This window comes from Schistocerca nitens, chromosome 2 (assembly GCF_023898315.1).
Source record: "Schistocerca nitens isolate TAMUIC-IGC-003100 chromosome 2, iqSchNite1.1, whole genome shotgun sequence".
Lineage (NCBI taxonomy): Eukaryota > Metazoa > Arthropoda > Insecta > Orthoptera > Acrididae > Schistocerca > Schistocerca nitens.
Window position 1 is genome coordinate 10,449,865 of NC_064615.1, and position 16,877 is coordinate 10,466,741.

A 16,877-nucleotide genomic window follows, 5' to 3' on the forward strand; every position below is an offset into this window, starting at 1 on the left:
TTTTGTACCAGCAGCATAACAGTTGCGCTAGTAGCGCCACTATGAGGATGCGATTCGGGTTTGCTTTAAAGACACGCCTTAACGGTAATGAGCGTTAGTTATCTTTGAGATTGGACGTGATTAGTTGATGTCAGTCTACAACGCCTTTAAGGCTACCAAGACGCCGTTGTCAACACTTCACTGAGTGTCATGTAATAGGAAATAGGGCTTCGAGAAGATGGATGTTGCTTCTACGATATTGCAGAAAGACTTCACAGGAAGGTAGCAACTGTACATGACTGCTGGCAGCGGCGGCCGGTGTGGCCGAGCGGTTCTAGGCGCTTCAGTCTGGAACCGCGTGGCCGCTACGGTCGCAGGTTCGAATCCTGGCTAGGGCATAGATGTGTGTTATGTCCTTAGGTTAGTTAGGTTTAAGTAGTTCTAAGTTCTAGGGGACTGATGACCTTTGAACCTTTTTTTTCTGGCAGCGGTCGCCACGAATGTGTACGGTCGCAAGAAGACCGGCACCGGACGATCACGTGGCCCAACCATCGTGTTCGGCGTATGGCCCTGGCGCATCGAACTGCACCTGCAGCAGCAAGCGCCTGGCACCTCAGTGACACAACGAACTGTTACAGATTGGTTACTTCAAGGAAAACTCGGAGCCAAACGCCCTGTATCGTGCATTCCACTGACCCCAAACCATCGCCATTTGGGACGTCAGCGGCGTCAGCTGAGAGCTCATTTGAGGGCGGGAGGTCTGTTGTGTTTTCTGACGAAAGTTGGTTCTGCCTCGGTGCCATTGACCTACATTTGTTGGTTAGGAGGAGGCCAGTCAAGGGCCTGGAGCTACAGCCTGGAGTGCGAGTTCGTATGACAGCAGTGGTTATCCAACACTCCCTGGTTGCATATTTGTACGTCTGTCTGATGATTCGACCTGTTGTGCTGCCATTCATTAGCTGCATTCCAGCAGGATTTTTCCACGGGATAACGCTCGCCCATGTACCGCTGTTGTAACCCAACGTGTTCTACGGAGTGTCGGCATGGGGCCTTGGCCTACTCGATCACAAGATCTGTCTCCAGTCGAGCACATATGTGCATCACCAGACTACAACTTCAGCGTTATGCACCATCAGCCTTAACCGCCCCTGTATTGACCGACCAGGTGCAACCGGCTTGGAACTCCATCCCACAAACTGACAACTGACACCTGTATAATAAAATGCCTGCAATTCTGCGTATGTGCATTCAATATTCTGGCGGTTACGCCGGGTATTAATGTACCAGCATTTCACTTTTGCAAGGATTATCTCGTTCTTACGTTAACATCTGATCTTTCAGTGTTAATCACTTAAAGATGATACAGAGAAAAATATATTATTGAAATTTCTTTACTCTACATTAATTATTTTAGACGTTGTGATTTTTCTTTCTGTCAGCATATTGTTGTTGTTGTGGTCTTCAGTCCTGAGACTGGTTTGATGCTGCTCTCCATGCTACTCTATCCTGTGCAAGCTTCTTCATCTCCCGGTACCTACTGCAGCCTACATCCTTCTGAATCTGCTTAGTGTATTCATCTCTTGGTCTCCCTCTACGATTTTTACTCTCAACGCTGCCCTCTAATACTAAATTGGTGATCCCTCGATGTCTCAGAACATGTCCTACCAACCGATCCCTCCTTCCAGTCAAGTTGTGCCACAAGCTCCTCTTCTCCCCAATTCTATTCAATACCTCCTCATTAGTTATGTGATATACCCATCTAATCTTCAGCATTCTTCTGTAGCACCACATTTCGAAAGCTTCTATTCTCTTCTTGTCTAAACTATTTATCGTCCACGTTTCACTTCCATACATGGCTACACTCCATACAAATACTTTCAGAAACGACTTCCTGACATTTAAATCTATGGTCGATGGTAACAAATTTCTCTTCTTCAGAAACGCTTTCCTTGCCGTTGCCAGTCTACATTTTATATCCTCTCTACTTCAACCATCATCAGTTATTTTGCTCCCCAAATAGCAAAACTCAAAAAAAATCAAATGGTTCTGAGCACTATGGGACTTAACATCTATGGTCATCAGTCCCCTAGAACTTAGAACTACTTAAACCTAACTAACCTAAGGACATCACACAACACCCAGTCATCACGAGGCAGAGAAAATCCCTGACCCCGCCGGGAATCGAACCTGGGAACCCGGGCGTGGGAAGCGAGAACGCTACCGCACGACCACGAGCTGCGGACGGCAAAACTCCTTTACTACTCTAAGAGTCTCATTTCCTAATCTAATTCCCTCAGTATTACCCGACTTAATTCGACTACATTCCATTATCCTCGTTTTGCTTTTGTTGATGTTCATCTTATTCCTCCTTTCAAGGCACTGTCCATTCCGTTCAACTGCTCGTCCAAGTCCCTTGCTGTCTCTGACAGAATTACAATGTCATCAGCGAACCTCAAAGTTTTTATTTCTTCTCCATGGATTTTAATACCTATTCCGAACTTTTCTTTTGTTTCCTTTATTGCTTGCTCAATATACAGATTGAAATTAAGGTACCAATTATCATAAAATCTGCTGTTATACCCCTAATATCCTGTATTGTACTTCCCTATTGCGCAGCAAGTGCTGTTCTCTCCTCAGTATAACGTACTGGGTTCCTTTAGTCAAACGTTCATGCAGCCTATCTCACATCTACAAAGATTCTCGGCCGGCCTGTGTGGCCGAGCGGTTCTAGGCGCGACCGCTACGGTCGCAGGTTCGAATCCTGCCTCGGGGATGGATGTGTGTCATGTCCTTAGGTTAGTTAGGTTTAATTAGTTCTAAGTTCTGGGGGACTGATGACCTCAGCAGTTAAGTCCCATAGTGCTCAGCGCCATTTGAACCATTTGAAAGATTCTCGGAATGATTAATTATTAGTTTATAATTGTCAAACGACTTTAAGAAAACTAGGAATCTAATTGTTCACTTGCAGAGCCGGAAAAATGTAAATCAGGATGACTGAACTGATATTTGAACGCAAGTCCTCTCGAAAGAGTGTCTTACTTTCATCAGTAACAACACAAAAGACAACAATAAATTAGATTCACACGATTTTTGCAGGACTTAACTGAATAATGGGCGCTGACCCTCCCTCATCTCTCACCACACCTTGATCCGTGTCTTGGCCGCCTAACTTAGCATTAGTCGTAATTTTTCCATTACGCAGCTACTTCGGCAACTCACAGTGCACTTTGTTTCACGCGTTCTAACTTTCGGAAATGATGATAATAAACACTTTATTAAAGGGGGTAGGACGTCAAATGGGAAGACTTGGAGCAGGAGAGACACCACAGGAATTTTTGAATTCCACTGTCTATACTTTTAAAAATAAATTCATAAAACTTTGTCAGAATGACCAGAAAGGATTCTGGATATACACTTATAGTTGTGGAAGTTCAAAAATATAAGAAAATAATTTATTTTTTTACATTTGTATTTCACCTTTTTTTCACTTACCATTGGCTGCATTTGTTGCTATAGATACACTTTTCTTCATAAGTAAGGGAGATTCTTCGATTAATTTTGCACAGCATACAAACCATACTTACAGGTGTATGAAACTCTAGAATTTTCTAAATATATTAAAAACTGTGGTAAAACTTGAGATAATTAACTATAATATTTGAGTTTTTTCTAAACATAAAGTCAAAATGTAGCAGCACATTTATTTTTTAATAAATTAAATAATTTCTAGAGTTTCATACACCTGTAAGTATGGTTTGTATGCTGTGAAAAATTCATCGAAGAATCTCTCTTACATATGAAGAAACGTGTACCTATAGCAACAAACGCAGCCAATAGAAGTGAAAAAATGATGAACTTTCATATGTAAAAAAATTTTTTTTTTTAACTTCCACTGCTATTATTGTGAATCCCGAATCCTTCCTGGTCATGCTGACAACGTTTTATGAATTTATTCGTAAAAGTATAGACAGTGGAAATTAAAATGTCCTGTGGTGTCTCTCCTACTCCAAGACGTCCTACCCCCCTTAAACGACTTTCAAAATTCTAGCAGTTAGTAATATGCCTATTCATCTGCATCGGTAAGAAAAGTGCAAATATGGGTGTTCTAAAACATGTTACTAACGTTATGAACAAAAAATATATTAACCAGGTATTATTCGCAACAAAAGATATTCTTCAGTTTACTGAATTTGTGTCGCAAGGGGTGATCTGTGATAACAGCTTACAGAAGGTAAACATCTTTACCAAGATCTCTAATAACAATCTTAATTCTCGAAAACCGGTTTAGGAAATCAATGTTCCCACCTTCATATCTCGTATATGCCAATTAATAAGAAAGAGTACTCTTCCTGCGATTTTAAGAAATACGCAGTAACATGTCTGTCGGTATCTGAAGTCGGTAATACCGAAACCCTTTTTCGAGTAATGTTACGAGGCGTGGTTTTTAAGTAAGTACCGTTTTGAAATTAAAAAAAGACGTGCAAAGATATCTCAATAATTTTATTTTTACATGAAAGCCTGTACCTTAGTCTACGCACTGACGCCATTACAGTCTGATTCCTCCTTGTTTAGGCTGTGTACTGAGTGGATGCCTCCGATAATCTTGAGTCCCGCCGACTGTGAAGTACGGGCTGTTATAAGATTTCTTAGTGCTAAAGGCCTAAAAGCGATCAATTTTCATCGTGAGATCTGTGCAGTTTACGGAGAAAACATTATGAGTGATGGAATGGTAAGAAAGTGGGTGAGAGCTTTTAAAGATGGCCGCACAAATGTGCATGATGAACAACGGAGTGAGCGTCCTTCGGTCGTTAATGCGAGTTTGGTGCAAGAAGTGGACAATATGGTGAGAGAAAACAGGCGCTTTACGATTTCCTCCATGCGGAATGACTTTCCTAATGTTTCTCGTAGTGTTTTGTATGGCATTGTGGCCGATCATTTGAATTATCGAAAATTGTGCGCACGTTGGGTACCGAAAATGTTGACGGATGTGCGCAAAACCAAACGTTTAGACAGTGCATTGATTTTCCTTGAGCGGTACCACAACGACGGTGATGATTTCTTAAGCCAAACTGTTACGGGCGATGAAACATGGGTGGCCTACGTCACACCAGAATCAAAGCAACACTCCATGGAAGTTGAGCAAGGGCATCGTTTTGCTGCAAGACAATGCCCGTCCGCATGTAGCGAATCAGACTAAAGATCTCGTCACATCTTTTCGATGGGAAACGTAGATCATCCTCCGTACAGCCCCGATCTTGCACCCAGAGACTACCATCTGTTCCTGCACTTGAAGAAACACCTGGGCGGTGTCTTCAAGACGATGACGAAGTCAAAACAGTGATGATGCAGTGGTTAGCAAGTCAGGCGGCAGACTTCTATGAGGAGGGTATTGAAAAACTGGTACTACGTTATGACAAGTTCCTCAATATTGACGGAAATTATGTAGAAAAGTAGATTAGGGTACAGGCTTTCATGTAAAAATAAAATTATTGAGGTATCTTAGCACGTCTTTTTTTATTTCAAAACGGTACTTAATTAAAAAACACGGCTCGTATTATTAGCGATCTTGGCAAAGACTTTTATCTTCTCTAATCTAAAAAAATATTCTCGTCGTTGGACTGGAATAAGATCTTCTGTCCCATATCCGGGACGATCCCAGATCGCAGTCCTTAGAATATTTTTCTGTAGGGTTAAACGAAGTTGTTCGTTTATAAAGCCGCAGTAGAAACTGATGTGAATAGGTCAGTAGTGTCCTGCCTGTCAATCTTGCTCTGTCATGGGCGCCAGGGATATCTGAGAGGCGAGGGCAACATTTTACGCGCCGTCGTAACGCACTAACTGGGACCGGCGGTGGTCACAACAGTTTTATGAGCTCACGTAGCTACTAGTCTACGGCAATAAAAGTTAATTATTTATTTCCGTCAATTACTTCCTGGTCTCAAAGTGCGCAGTTTAGAATGCTCTACCTTCTGTGTAATTTTTGCCCCTTCGGCTGTCGGAAAAGCAGTATTTCCTGTACGATTACATCTCGTACTTCTACTACACTGCCGCGGCTTCGAGGACTGGCGTCAGTCAGTGGCACTTGTTACCTCGGTGGACAACACTGGACCGCTAATGGGGTACCTCCGTACGTTGAAAGGTAGTGCCCGCCGCCGGTGAGCAAACCGCGGTGGCTCAATGGGCTAAACGACCCGAGCTGGGCCGCAACTCGCGCGTGCGAGGAATGCATACTCGCCGTTAATACGTGCGCCGCGCCGCCGCCAGTACGTGGGAATGCACAGCACGTGCGTGCTCCGAATGCGAGAACGCGGGGCAAGGCAGGCAACTCGTGAATTACGAAACCGCTGCAACATTGAATCCGTGCGGCGTTTCCTCGGAGAAAGTAATGCTGCCGGTGCACAAGCCGTCGAAGTATTTTCCCCTTCCTGCTGATTATGATTTACGGTGCCGCCTGTGGTGACCTGTGACATAATTCCTTCTATAGTAACATTTCTATTTGTAGTACTTGCCGTACCTCTGTGGTAGAAAGCACGCGGTAGAAACCGCGAGACTGCTAAATAGGCCATAACTTTGTTCTGGCCTACAAGCGCTTACTAAAAGAATGAGATCCAGCAAGTTTGTAAGGGAGCACTTTTTCGCGTGTGTTTTTCACGCAGATTCATTTCGAAAGCAGCGTGGTTTCGTCTCTAGAAAAATGCAGATAATTCCTTTACATTAACCATATGAATTATGGTGAACGTAAAATGTTATTTTAAACTAAATATAGGATGAAGGAGTAGAATATAATTGTTGTTTTTTCGTTTTTTATTCCGCAAACAGTATTGGTATACGTTCGGGAGGGAGCAAAAAATAATCAGAGGTAGGAGAGGCAAGTGCCTTCTGTTATGGATTCAAAATGTTTCAAATGGCTCTGAGCACTATGGGACTTAACATCTGTGGTCATCAGTCCTCTAGAACTTAGAACTACTTAAACCTAACTAACCTAAGGACATTACACACATCCATGCCCGAGGCAGGATTCGAACGTGCGACCGTAGCGGTCACGCGGTTCCAGACTGAAGCGCCTAGAACCGCACGGCCACACAGGCCGGCTTCTGTTATGGATCACAAGATCTTCACTAAGAAGCCAGTGACAGTCTAGAAGAGTGACATCTATGAGTGAGTGTCATAAACGTTGAAACGAGTCAGAGACTTTTACAATGTTAAGTGGCATCTTGTAATTATAAAAGATATCATGATTATTGGTTTTATAACACATGAAACAGGATTATTATTAACTTCCTGAGTTTCGATATTAAGAATTGTTTTTCTGGACATTTCTGACTTGAGGGGCAGTTAATGTAGGTTGATTCTTACAAAGAAGAAGACAGCAACCAGCCACTACTAATAATGCTGTTTATTTAAGTAAATAGCGCCGTAACCGATTTCGAACTGACAAGTTCATCATCAAACGGCTGTTCACGAGATTCGCAAGATACACTTTACATAATTGTCAGTTTTCGATTTTTATTCTTCCACTGTGGCGTGCAAGCGATAAGTCCCTGCAGTCGCGCTATTTATCTGTGTCCTTGGTGGCTCAGATGGATAGAGCGTCTGCCGTGTAGCCAGGAGACCCTGGGTTCGAGTCCCGGACGGGGCACACATTTTCAGCCGTCCCCGTAGGGGTATACCAACAACACCTGTCGGCAACTGTGGGTTTCAATTAATTATCATTTATTCTAGAGAAGCTGCGCGGTCATCAATGGTATCTGTTCTTTCGAGAACAGTTACTATCTTCATATATATAGTTACCACTGGGTCAAACAACACCATACGAGCGAGCGATGCCAATCTCGACTAAACAACAAGGTCTCTTCCATGCTTCAGCTTGTGCACTGCAGTAATTCAGAGCTCAGAGCACTTCAAAAAATGGTTCAAATGGCTCTGAGCACTATGGGACTTAACATCTATGGTCATCAGTCCCCTAGAACTCAGAACTACTTAAACCTAGAGAACCTAAGGACATCACACAACACCCAGTCATCAAGAGTCAGAGAAAATCTCTGACCCCGCTGGGAATCGAGCCCGGGAGCCCGGGCGCGGGATGCGAGAACGCTACCGCACGACCACGAGCTGCGGTCCCAGAGCACTTCAGGAGTTCGTTATAGCCCGGGTAATGTAAAAAAAAAGATAATAGAATCAAAAAATAACAAACACAATTAAAGAGGCTGTGATGAAAGTCTTCGAGGAGGTAACTTCTGAACTTTAGAACACTACCACCCCAAAAAGGTGCCTCTTCGATACAACAATGTTAGGTGAAACCCGTTACTACACAGATGGAAGGTACTTGAATTCCCGCTACACCCAATAAGTCAATTACTCTTCCTGGTTGACTCGATGAAAAAAATTGTAATACACTCTCTAAGTTCGTCTAGCAACCTTCTTCTTGATTTCCTTATTCCCCTTCGATGTTCCATTATTCTGAGCATTTCGTATTCTCTATTGGAACTTGAGCTTTCAATGCATGCTCAATTTCGAATATTTTTGTTTCAGCTACACACTTAGCCAAGAAAGGTATTTTTGTTTTGTTTCTATTCGCCCTGTCCATGACATCGATCGGATTTTGCTCCAAGCTCACATTTTATAAAGATACACTTTTCTGACAATTACCTTTCATTTAGTGTTGATGGCTCATCCATGTAATTTGACTAGAAGAAAATGCCTGTAGCATTTATAGTTGGTTTTCTTATTTTTTTTCTCAATCGAAGCCTCCTTCGTAAGTTCTCCTTAAGTGAGACTACTAAAAGTATGCTCTTTCTGAGGTCCATACCTCTACACATAATTTCTGCTGTTCATATTTTTGTTTATCGTAACTTTTTCTTACCCGAAGAATTTGAGTTTTGTTTTTATTTCTCTCGGTTTAATTTGAGCCAATGACCTTGCCGCAGTGGTAATACCGGTTTCCTTCACATCACCGAAGTAATGTGCTGCCGGGCTGGGCTAGCATTTGGATGGGTGACCATCAGGTCTGCCGAGCTCTGTAGGGAATCGGGGTGCGCTCAGCTCATGTGGTGCAAACTGAGGCGCTCCTTGATTGAGGAGTAGCGGGGCTCCGGTCTCGTAAACTGACATACGGCCAGGAGAGCGGTGTGTTGACCACGTGCTCCTCCGTATCCGCATCCAGTGACACCTATGGTCAGAGAAAGGGACGGCGTCTTGGGCCTCCATGGACTCTTTGGGCGCAGTTTGGTTTTCAGTTTAACTTTAATCTCTTCCCCACCATCATGTATAAGTGACAAACACTTGCCAATAAAATTACACTATTGGCCATTAAAATTGCTACACCACGAAGATGACGTGCTACAGACGTGAAATTTTACCGACAGGAAGAAGATGCTGTCATATGCAAATGATTGGCTTTTAAGAGCATTCACACAAGGTTGGCGCCGGTGGCGACACCTACAACGTGCTGACATGAGTAAAGTTTCCAACCGATTTCTCATACACAAACAGCAGGTGACCGGCGTTGCCTGGTGAAACGTTGTTGTGATGCCTCGTGTAAGGAGGAGAAATGCGTACCATCACGTTTCCAACTTTGATAAAGGTCGGATTGTAGCCTATCGCGATTGCGGTTTATCGTATCGCGACATTGCTGCTCGCGTTGGTCGAGATCCGATGACTGTTAGCAGAATATGGAATCGGTGGCTTCAGGAGGGTAATACTGAACGCCGTGCTGGATCCCAATGGCGTCGTATCACTAGCTGTCGACATGACAGGCATCTTATCAGCACGGCTGTAACGGATCGTGCAGCCACGTCTCGATCCCTGAGGCAACAGATGGGGACGTTTGCAAGACAACACCCATCTGCACGAACAGTTCGACGACGTTTGCAGCAGCTTGGACTATCAGCTTGGAGACCATGGTTGCGGTTACCCTTGTCGCTGCATCGCAAACAGGAGCGCCTGCGATGGTGTACTCGACGACGAACCTGAGTGCACGAATGGCAAAATGTCATTTTTTTCGGATGAATCCAGGTTCTGTTTACAGCATCATGATGGTCCGGAACGAAATATTGCCAGCAAACAGGAACGACGAAGCGATAGCGGCCTCGGTGTTGTTATCAACTTAACCTAGTGCAGCTGGAGCTGTCAGGTGTTGTTAAGATTTCCCTTCGTTTACTGACTCAGATCTACCGTTGTACGCAAAGAAATACCGTGTACTACTCTCCGCAATTGCACTTATTTCGTTTCCAAGCGGCTCTGCTTTCGTCATCTGGTGGTAGTTGGTTGGTGGTGTCAGCAGATTTTAGTGGCTTAACGAGAGATGCGCGTCCCGTGCAGGGGCACGTTTACACTGCGTGCTGAGACCGCCCCCATAGCCAAAGTCGCCAACGCAACCTTGTGCGATGGCACTCGGCTCGGAGGTAGCTGGTTCCATACTTAGTGCTGTGAGAAATTTTACCAACAGTACTTGCCCACCGTCGGCAGCTCGTGGTCGTGCGGTAGCGTTCTCGCTTCCCACGCCCGGGTTCCCGGGTTCGATTCCCGGCGGGGTCAGGGATTTTCTCTGCCTCGTGATGACTGGCTGTTGTGTGATGTCCTTAGGTTAGTTAGGTTTAAGTAGTTCTAAGTTCTAGGGGACTGATGACCATAGATGTTAAGTCCCATAGTGCTCAGAGCCATTTGAACCATTTGAACTTGCCCACCACGGGGAGAAGAGGTAATGGCATGAAGTTCGTGATCACTAAACTTTGTGCAAAACGCCTGGATTAAATGAAGAAACAAACAGTTTTCGTTTCAGGGTTGTAATAATTTTTTATTTACCAATGAAGAATTGTTAAGAAATAATAATTACAACCCTGAAATCAAGTTTGTTCGTTTCTTCATCGTATATTACTGGTTACTGTACCATTCCAGCTAAGAGTTGGAAAAAGTTCCGCGATTAAGTTCGAAACTTCTCCGCACTGTCTCGTGAAGTGATTACATGCGACACTTTTGATGGTGATACGTCCGTCCGCTGGGGTTGTTAAGCCCTGCGATACTCTTGTTGTTTACTATTCTAGAGGAGTATGTTATGTGCCGAAAACAGGTTTCATACTGCCCATTTTTATCCTCGTCATACAACACAAAGATTAATCACATTATACACGCGCACATTATTTTTAGCTATGCTTAACAGGTATACTAAGACACGACTCCATTACTCCGCGTAGAAGGGGACCACTGCGTGCGATTAGGCGGCTGAATAGCTCCTTAAGCCGTCGGCACACGGACCGTGCTGTCGAACGTTAACGTTGAGCGTGCCAAGTTCAACGTGCTGCTGGACGCTCAGGAACGATGCGACTTGTGCACACGGTACGTGGGTCCCCACGTGGTATACGCGATCGCAACGCACTCCAGCGGCAGTTGAGGGATGTTTCTAGTTCGTAAATCACCCTGTTTATTCAACGGGCTCGCGTAAAATTCCCACGTCAACTCTATTAAAACGCACATTTCCTCCGTCGTCCACGAAAACGAAAGTACCATGTCCAATTATTAAGGACACAGACTTATGAAAGTTCCATTACAAACAGTGCGTTACAAATTTGGAATACTTCTCCGCATAAGATAAACATTATTTCATCATTTCCACATTTTAGTACAACCTCAAGGTCAGTCTTACTTGATCACTGTTCCTACCCAGTAGCAGAATCTTTGCAACATGTGAATTACGAAGCGTAAAAGAAAAAGGACAAAAATACCTTTATACAAGTAGCGCAAGCTGTCCTGTAGATTAAGCCAATCGAACAAAGCACCCCCCAAATAAAGGTGAACTTATATTTACATAACATCAAGTATTATAGTATATACATACATTAAACTAATAATAAAGTATCAGAACCTAATAAAAACGCGAATGTTAGGAAAAAAAATTGGAATTGTCACGACGCGAACCAACGCCCCAACAAACAATTCAAGATAGTGACGCTACTCATTACGCTTTTCTTCTCCCCCCCCCCCCCCCTTGTAATCTCGTTTTGTTCGTTCGTTGCAGTTGTTTGAGGCGGACATTCCCTGACGCCCGTTGAAGTTCATTATTGATTCATTCACTCAAATTTTTTTATTACAGGGGGCAGCTAACCCTCTGACCGAACACGCTGAGCTACCGTGCCGGCAAAATTGCTGCTAAACCCACATCACACCTGCTGCATTTAATCATACTGTGTTACCCCTTGCTGAAAACCTTAATCGTAGATATGTTACTAATTGAAATTATAACAAATTGTACCAAGAACAATGCGTTTCGGGTGGATCTTCAGTGTGTCGCTGCCTTCAAATATCCTACTCTCATAATACGCAAGTTACAATAATTCTTTTGTCACGAATATGATGTTTCTCATTTTTTCATTGGAACGAATCACGCAGTTAACAACGGGTTTTCCAGTGATTCCCAATTTGCTGGTGCTCAGAAACGGCATATATACATATAGGCTTGAAATGAATGCCAATATTGCGCCTCACAACTCTGTACTGAAGGGAGACGGCGTGCTTGTGACGTAGGTGGCGCTGTGCCATCTCATTGGTCAACGCTCAGACGCACGCTCAGAATATCTGACACGCCAGATATGGCTCTGCACGTTCGGAAAGACTCCCGAGCGTGCCATTCCACGCTATGACGTCAGAAACTCGGCACGTTCGACGCTCAAGGTTCGGATGCACGGTCCGTGTGTCGACGGCTTTAGGGTCTCCGAGTCAACAGTGCCAATACGACCTCTTCTGTCCTCACGGTCAGTTCGAAAGCAGTCCTCAATCCTGACAGATACTAGATGTTGGAAGCGGATGGAAAACGAATGGAGTGTGGAGATTAACGTCCCATCCACGACACCGTCATTAGAGAGGGAGCACAAGCGTGGATGCGACAAGGACGGCGAAACAAAACATTCCAGACCTTTTCAGAGAACCATTCCAGCATTCCTCTTAATCGACCACCCTAAACAGCGAAAACAAAAGACTGTTTGGCCGGACGGCGATTACAACCCCACTCCGCCCGATTGTGAGTCCAGTGTTTTATCAACTGTACCACCCCACTCACTGCGGTTACAAATTCGATGAACTGCTAACGCCTATTCCCATCAGATCGCGTAAGCATGCATATTCGGCACTTCGCGACGCTACTAACTCTTGAAATTACTTATTAATGTGTTTCTGCAGGTGCTCCCAGTACCCTTCTGGGACTAGGTGTCTATAAGGCAACACTTCTTTGGTTTAAAGAAGGCGATACTTTAGTAGAACTCGTCGTTAATTCTCAGTACTCGAGTAGAGTCCGACGAAGAGCGCATTCAGCCCTGTACTCACTGAAATTGCCAAATAAATAGGAGTTATATCGATTAGGTCGCAACATGATTATCATAATTAAGGTTTTAAATCTTTCAGTGGCATATCTTTTACAACGCAGTAAATGAAAGCATATAATGCTCGTTGTGTGGAATAAAAGTAAGAAGATTATTATAATCGTACTGTTCAAATCCCCAAGGGTGGTAATAGCACGTACTAAATGGAATACCACTGACGTAGCGAATCGCCGTTGACAATAATTATAATCAGGTAGTTCGATCGATCAAGGAGCATACAAACACATTAGATGGCCTGCGACGGACTGAGTTCTGTGCTTACACACTGTCTCTTAATTAAATTTGTCACTGTATTTAAAGGTTCTTGGTTTCGTATGTGTCTAGAAGACGGATGCAAAATGTCGCCCACATTCTTATTGTTCTGTTAACTCCCTACAGCTTCATTAAATTCCGGAGGTGACTGGTTGACGAAATGAATATACACTCCTGGAAATGGAAAAAAGAACACATTGACACCGGTGTGTCAGACCCACCATACTTGCTCCGGACACTGCGAGAGGGCTGTACAAGCAATGATCACACGCACGGCACAGCGGACACTCCAGGACCCGCGGTGTTGGCCGTCGAATGGCGCTAGCTGCGCAGCATTTGTGCACCGCCGCCGTCAGTGTCAGCCAGTTTGCCGTGGCATACGGAGCTCCATCGCAGTCTTTAACACGGGTAGCATGCCGCGACAGCGTGGACGTGAACCGTATGTGCAGTTGACGGACTTTGAGCGAGGGCGTATAGTGGGCATGCGGGAGGCCGGGTGGACGTACCGCCGAATTGCTCAACACGTGGGGCGTGAGGTCTCCACAGTACATCGATGTTGTCGCCAGTGGTCGGCGGAAGGTGCACGTGCCCGTCGACCTGGGACCGGACCGCAGCGACGCACGGATGCACGCCAAGACCGTAGGATCCTACGCAGTGCCGTAGGGGACCGCACCGCCACTTCCCAGCAAATTAGGGACACTGTTGCTCCTGGGGTATCGGCGAGGACCATTCGCAACCGTCTCCATGAAGCTGGGCTACGGTCCCGCACACCGTTAGGCCGTCTTCCGCTCACGCCCCAACATCGTGCAGCCCGCCTCCAGTGGTGTCGCGACAGGCGTGAATGGAGGGACGAATGGAGACGTGTCGTCTTCAGCGATGAGAGTCGCTTCTGCCTTGGTGCCAATGATGGTCGTATGCGTGTTTGGCGCCGTGCAGGTGAGCGCCACAATCAGGACTGCATACGACCGTGGCCCACAGGGCCAACACCCGGCATCATGGTGTGGGGAGCGATCTCCTACACTGGCCGTACACCACTGGTGATCGTCGAGGGGACACTGAATAGTGCACGGTACATCCAAACCGTCATCGAACCCATCGTTCTACCATTCCTAGACCGGCAAGGGAACTTGCTGTTCCAACAGGACAATGCACGTCCGCATGTATCCCGTGCAACCCAACGTGCTCTAGAAGGTGTAAGTCAACTACCCTGGCCAGCAAGATCTCCGGATCTGTCCCCCATTGAGCATGTTTGTGACTGGATGAAGCGTCGTCTCACGCGGTCTGCACGTCCAGCACGAACGCTGGTCCAACTGAGGCGCCAGGTGGAAATGGCATGGCAAGCCGTTCCACAGGACTACATCCAGCATCTCTACGATCGTCTCCATGGGAGAATAGCAGCCTGCATTGCCGCGAAAGGTGGATATACACTGTACTAGTGCCGACATTGTGCATGCTCTGTTGCCTGTGTCTATGTGCCTGTGGTTCTGTCAGTGTGATCATGTGATGTATCTGACCCCAGGAATGTGTCAATAAAGTTTCCCCTTCCTGGGACAATGAATTCACGGTGTTCTTATTTCAATTTCCAGGAGTGTATGTCCTTAACACATGCTGGATACTGTTCAGTAATTAAATGTTTCGTTGAACACGTACTTTATACTGAGTGTACAACGACAGGCTGATTCATGAGCTCGATCAAAAATGCACTAAGTCTGGCTAACGATATTGCTATTCAGAGTTGAACTTCGAAAAATAGGTTGTGGATCGCTTTTCAATGTTTACGGCCCTACGAAAAAATTTCACAAGTCTTAAAACACGACTCTGCTGTTCAGAGTTAAAGTCCGTACACGCGACTACCGAAAAATTCTCTAAGATCCCGAATTCCCTCAGAAATTCTACAAGTCAATACGGCTGCAGCCCTTATAGCCTCAAAAAATGGCTCTGAGCACTATGGGACTCAACTGCTGAGGTCATTAGTCCCCTAGAACTTAGAACTAGTTAAACCTTACTAACCTAAGGACATCACACACATCCATGCCCGAGGCAGGATTCGAACCTGCGACCGTAGCGGTCTCGCGGTTCCAGACTGCAGCGCCAGAACCGCGCGGCCACTTCGGCCGGCCCTTATAGCCTCAATCTGCCGTTGCAAGGCCCACAAAATTACACATACTGTATACATTACTATAAAAAATACACATCTAAATACTTTACATCACTGGCACTTACGTGCTGATTCATTCAAGCTGTTAAAATGCCCCTTCGATTGCCTTTTTATAAGTAAGCCTAGCGCAATGTGTATCGTTGGTTGCACATGAACTTTATAAAGAATAAAACTTACATTAAACTTATCGTTAGAAGAAGTATTGTACAAGAAATAGACTTATTATTTCATCAACCTTTTCGCGGTAACATTAGTCTTTTTGCTGGAGGCTTTGGCTTTTGGGTTGTTTACACCTTATTCAATGACGTGGTCAAAAATATGATGTTTACTTCTGTCTACTTTAAACTTAACCATAACCAAATCTTCACAGGTAATTATGATAGTCTATTACCTAATACTGCCGCTGCACGTATTGCAGTGCAATTTAGTTTGCAATAAAGGGCGCTTTTGTATGCCTGGGAACTAACATTTCGGCTCGTAACTCAAATGTTACTTCTTCATCAGAAGTTCTGAAGTTGTGTTCCGATAGCATTCTTCAAGCGCTATCGATTCTTTGTTCTTTAAGGTCGCTTCATGGTCTTAGGACACATTCACTTTTAAAGGAATAAGTGAATACATATCTTCCATCTTCAATATCTAAAGCACTACTGTGTCTACATGGTGGATGCACAGACATGCTCCGTCTCCGTTGTCCATTCTGTGTCTCTGACGGCAGATGGCAACACTAACAGTATTGCGTGGCCGACACACAAGGCGTGTCGGGGAACGCATTGTGTTAATGCGGAAACGAAGCGATTTATCTCACGTCAAAAAGGGCTTGTTCATTGGCTTTCGGGCCAAGGGTTTGTAACACCGAAAATGCAGGATGCATGGCACCTGCTACCCATATATAACTTTTTTTTAATTGTTTGTAAATATTTGTAATTTTAGTGCTTTCTTTTAATAAGTAAGGACATTGCTTCACTGTATGTGTACGTTTAGGTAGAAGTCTGTTGGCGTGTTATTGTATTTATCTGTGTTTTATTGTGAAACTTATAAGCTCTGGGAAAAAGCCAAAGAAATTGTTATTTGCATCGACTAGCAACGATAATAGCAATTCTTGTGCGTTGTAAAATCTT